This window comes from Dendroctonus ponderosae, unplaced genomic scaffold (genome assembly GCF_020466585.1).
Source record: "Dendroctonus ponderosae isolate FM_Combo_2020 unplaced genomic scaffold, Dpon_F_20191213v2 Dpon_F_20191213_2, whole genome shotgun sequence".
Classification (NCBI taxonomy): Eukaryota; Metazoa; Arthropoda; class Insecta; order Coleoptera; family Curculionidae; genus Dendroctonus; species Dendroctonus ponderosae.
The window spans coordinates 17,903,134-17,908,638 of NW_026018165.1; the positions used below are offsets into that span (position 1 = coordinate 17,903,134).

General features: G+C 35.2%; 1 long non-coding RNA gene across 3 annotated transcripts in view; it reads left to right on the forward strand.

Annotated features, from left to right (window-relative positions):
* Positions 1-4,760, forward strand: part of LOC109545317 — a 16,198-nt gene extending 11,438 nt beyond the window's left edge. For all 3 annotated transcript variants that reach the window (XR_007280956.1, XR_007280957.1, XR_002172656.2), the window contains exon 3: positions 4,603-4,760. This is a non-coding gene — a long non-coding RNA (uncharacterized LOC109545317). The remainder of the gene's footprint in view (positions 1-4,602) is intronic.
* The last annotated feature ends 745 nt before the right edge of the window (positions 4,761-5,505 follow it).

Sequence of the window (5,505 nt, forward strand, 5' to 3'; positions counted from 1 at the left end):
TATTTTCAGGTTTGTTTGGGTTAGCCACTGTCTTACTATAAACTTTATTTTAAGCTTTACAACACGAAAATTGATCTCAATGAACCCTAGATGATCAAAACTCGCGCCTCTATGTGGTTTAACAGTCGACCAATTGTTAATGCTATAGCAGTATAGAGTGATTTGCATGATATACCGTAGTTGGACAAAGAGTTTTTTTGTTCTGAGGTTTTTATTAATTTGGCCTCATTTGCATGTACGCTTTCGATAATTTCTGTGGTTTATGAAATTTGGACACGATCCTTTCCGATATGCATCTAACATCATCAATTCGGTCCTATTTGTGTGAACTGTCTGCAAAGATGCCGCAGACGATAATTTTAATGTCTTTAGAAACGTTTTCGGTTGATGATGACACTAATAGATAATCTACTAATTAACATGGAAAATTGGTTTAAATTACTTCGAAGTCGTTAGTTAAATGTTTTGTCGTCGAAATATTGTTTGAATAAATACCAGTTTTTTTCCCAAAACTTGTCATACACTATTACTTCTTAGCACACAAACACCGTCTCATAATGGAGAAAATAAACTTATTTAAGGCATGTACATACTGGCATTATAACGTTTACAAATGGGAAATCAATAGGAAATATTTATTGTCTTTTCGGCTATCTATTGCATTATTTTCGACATCACATTGCCCCCTAAAATCGACGTGAATAATTTAGTTAATGTACCTCCTTGGACAAAAACACGCAAAGAATACCTGAATATTTTAGTAATAATATGTTGAATGCCTTTCCAGCAGTAACTAAAATAACCGCAAATTAAACCATCTACCATTCTGTTGTTGTGTACCTACTAATGTTCGTTGTAGATAACGGCGCCCGGAAGTGTTGAGCAAAATGCGGATACAATCATTGAAACATAATGATTTAATTTCAATCGGTGTGACAACAGACTGGTTTTTTTTAATTTATAGACGTTTTGCTATATTTAATTTGCCTCATCAAATCAAAACCTGTTTTGTAAATTGGCGACTTTTTGCCGAATTTATGAATCCCCAGTGCTTCAACATGAGACAACAATATGGCAAAATGGGGCAATTAAAAAACTCACTTTTCTTTTCACACCGACTCAATTCCCGCTATTAAATCACGATTTAATAATATTTATATCCGTGCTTCGCCTCGCAAGCGACTACAAATAAGTTAGTTTCGTGTTTAGAAGCGCAACATCTAACTAAATGAAAAATTATGACATCCACTACCCGAATGAGCGTGAAATTCATCTCTTGATGAATATCTGGAGCGCCGTGGCTAATTGATTTAATTAAAACTGAACAAAAACAACATCCTGTTTGCTATCCATAGAGGCTTTTAAGTTATTAAAGAAATGCGCTACAATTTACATGAAGAGCTTTTTGAGAGCACATTAATTACATTACGTAAGTTGCTAAGGTTGAAAAATTGAGATGAAAGAAATGAGCTGCTTAATTGGTTTCAGAGTCTGTTAATCTTATCCTGTAATATATCGGGTGTCTCCTGCACTGGCGTATTTATCAGTTATTTGTAACGGTTCTTTGGTATATACCCGGTACTGTTTTGTCATTAATTCATACAAAGCTTATTAAATTATTAGCATTAATTAGCGCACTATTGCCAGCTATCGTAGGTCTTCATCCCAGTCAAAACGCATTATTATTCAGTTTTATACTAATTTTAAGCAAATTTTTGCGCTACTCTTCCTTGAGAAAACATAGTCTATTGTACATTATTTGTTTTTCTTTTGGTTCTACGTTTTTAATCATCTGCGCCTGTGATTGTTTGTTTCATGTAATGCATTTGCATCGATTTCTTGAAGAAGACCTTTTACTGTCCAAAACTTCTCCTCTTAAGCAGCTAAAAAATCCCTTCGTTATATTTCCCGCTTTTAAACTTCCTGCCTGTTGTGTTGTTTCTGGACATTTTCATCTGACAAACCTTGGGGATAAAAAAACCGAATTTTCATTCACTTGGATGAATTTATGATTGAATTTCAGAAATCCGCACGCTTTTGCTTCTTATTTATTGGCCAAAATGCTAAAAATTGAGCTTTGGGAAACAGAATATGATGATAAAGGCGTGGGAGAAAGGTCAGCGCCACAAAAAAATATTTATTGAGGACAAGTCTTGGCACGTTTCTGTGATAACTTGAGTCTGGTCTGTTGTCGCTAGACGCATTCGATAAAGTTTATTAATTCGTGAAAAATAACTTTGACGGTTCACTCAAAAATATCAGCAGCCAAAATGTTCAAATTATTATTCGCTGTATGCGTTTGCACAGCTTTCAAGCGATGTTTGCCCGCACGCAAAAACAAACTTATAGATACACTTTTCGATCGGCTTTCTGCTGGATCCGCAGGACAGATCGATGGTTGGTGTTTCAATTTTATTCCAATTATAAGATGCCATTTTGAGCTCGACAATGCACTTTTTCTGCTCGTTAGTCCTATGAAAATGTCAATTTTTCATTGTTGTTGCTAAACTTTGGAAACGCCGGGCTTCGGTCTGTACACCCATTGATCTTGTCACGAGGCGAATAACATTTTTTTTATGGAAGAAAAACGAGGATAACAATGGAGGGCGCGCTTTAGCCTGACCCGAGAGACACACCAAATAACACAGTACAATCGGTTAATTGTTATACAATGGAGAAAGTCCGTGCTCGGTTAAATTAGATGGAAGATTGGTACCGTGCTATTGGATCAAAAAAGTAGCTCAAGTCAAATCTAGTTTCGTCGACTTTTCGTTTTTTAACAGAAAATTTGCCTCTGGGTGACGCTGAATGGAAGCACATGTTTATTGAAGTCGGCTATTTTAAGCCAGTTTATTGGACAGTTCACACGCATATGGAAGCGTTCAAGGGTTTCTTAACATAGAAGAAGATTTTGTTGAAAAAGTGGAATTTTAAGTTGCTGCATTCAGTTTGAGTGAAATTGATTAAAATGCTCAATTTTTCGCCTTTGAAGTGCAAGAACTTATGGCTCAAGAACAGTTGCGATACCAGTCACTTTTAAGCGCAGAAATTTTCGCGTATTTCTTCTGTCTGTTTCAAGAATTGAAATTCTTCTGAAGGTTTTTTGCTGTCTGAAGCAAAGAGAATAATTTTCTATCATTTTTACGACAAGCTTTTATTGTATTTCCTTAGACATAAAACACTGAGATTTGGCAAATTACGAGGCAAATTTTGCTTCGTAAAACCATTTTTGATGAAAATGTTAAAAATGTCTATTATTTCGGAACTGAAACTTCTACCATGTTTTTCAATGAGTTCGATGCATTCCTCGCGTCCCTGAGCTGAAAATGATGCAAGACTTAAGACATGTTGAGAAGATTTTCATTTTTTCAAAAAATCGACCTCCACCCTTGGAAAAATTTGGGCTAAAAATAATCAAAATTTGACATGCGTGTTTTGTGAGCTCAATCGATTCCTTTCGATGTAAGAAGGTCACAAATATGCATTTATAAAGCGTTTGGGTCAATAATGAGGAAGAAATTGTCGGTTAAAGATCGTGAACACTCAAAAAACGTTAAAATGTGCCGAAAATCTCCATTATTTCGGATCTGAAACATCTAGCACGTTTTTCAATTAGTTCGATGCATTTCTCGCATCAGTGAGCTTAAAATTATGTCAAATTTAAGACATTTTGAGAACATTTTCATTTTTTCAAAAAATCGACCCCCACTCTTGGAAAAATTTCGGTCGAAAAATCAAAATTTCACGTGCCTGTTTTTTGAGCTCAATCGATTCCTTTCGACGTGAGAAAGTCACAAATATGCATTTATAATGTGTTTGGGTCAATAATCAGAAGGAAATCGTCGGCTAAAGATCGTGAATGCTCAAAAACGTTTAAAATGTGCCGAAAAGTCTATTATTTGGGATCTCAAACTTCTAGGATGTTTTTTAATAAGTTCGATGCATTTCTCGGAGATGAAAATGATGTAAAATTTAAGACATTTTGAGAAAATTTTAATATTTAATATGCCAAACGCATTTAGGGATTCTATGGAAGAGCCTCTTCAAATGTAAAAAAGTAGGTTCAAATCACTTGAAATATTGAAAAAATATATGAAATTTGGCAATAGAACATCGAAAAAACCCAAACGAAAAACAATCGGGTTCCATAAATTAACTGGTTTAATAGCCGCGCCATTTAACTATCAACTTATTAAAAACCACCCCTGATAAATTGCCAGTTTTATAAACCCGATTTGGTCTAATTAAAAGCGACAAAAATGCTCAACTTAATTCGGTTATCCGAAAAAGCTGCGGTGATTCATTGCGTGAGCGTTGCAAGAAGACTGCGACCCTCTTGAAAAATGGGCTGCAAAAAACATTATAATTTGACAGCCCCCTTCTCGATACAAGTTCACTACTAATCAAATTGTGATGTATCATTTTCGATCTTTGCCTATACACAGTATTTATCATCTTTGGCGAAATGTGGGGATGCTAATAGACTTCTATCGCATCGTTCGTTGCAATGGAATCGACCATTTTTCCCGTTTCATCTGAGCAAAAAAATAAATGGTTTTGTTTAATTAATTATTATAAATAATGATGTTTGTTTAATTGCAGGAAATCAGCCCAACTGTGACACCACAACTGTTCAATAGCAGAGAGAGAAGCACCTACAATTTTGTATTGGTATTTTGATTTTCCGCAATATTTTTATCAAATTACCGTATTTCCATGTTGCGATACCGCATCAAAGCAGTCGATTTTTCTCTGCCGAAGGAGAGGTTGCTTAGTTATTCATCACGATGCGAATTTATCGTCTCTTTGGGTGAAGCATTTCTCTACCGCGCATTGCAAAAAGCGAGAAAATGTCGGACCACTGTGGGGAATTTGCGATTTCGTATCTTAATCGAGAAGGAAGAAATGTGTTATTTCTGCATTTCCCAGTTCCTTCGGCGCAAATAGCGAAATTAACCAATCAAATAACTCCACCGGAAAAGGAAAATTATACAAATTATAATGATTGTTATAATTTAGACGCGAAATTAGCAAAAACTGCTTATTTATGTCGCCAAGCTCATTAAATTTGGCCAGTTGAACTATATGCCATCAAGCTTTCACATCTTGACCGCAGATATGCAAATGCCTTATCAATATTTACTCGAATTTGCATTTAAACCAATGACAATTTTCGAACAAAAAACACCGATTTTAAAGCAAATGTATTTGCTTTGAATGGCGCCAAGGCAAAAGACGCTATTTGTTTTATTATTAAATTATCAATACAAATGCCACATTTTCCGAGCTCCAAGGTTTACCTCAGGGAAACTAAATGCAATTGTTTTTAGGTACTGAATCATATTTTATTCGCGTTTGCCGAGTAGAAAATACAGAGTGGTCCTCACAAAATGTGTGTCATTGAAAGTGGATGTTTTTTGTCACTTTTGCAGCTTTCACTCAATATTTATTTGATGAGGCAACAGCAAGTTCAAAACATTGATTCGTTCGGTTTTCATATGAGGA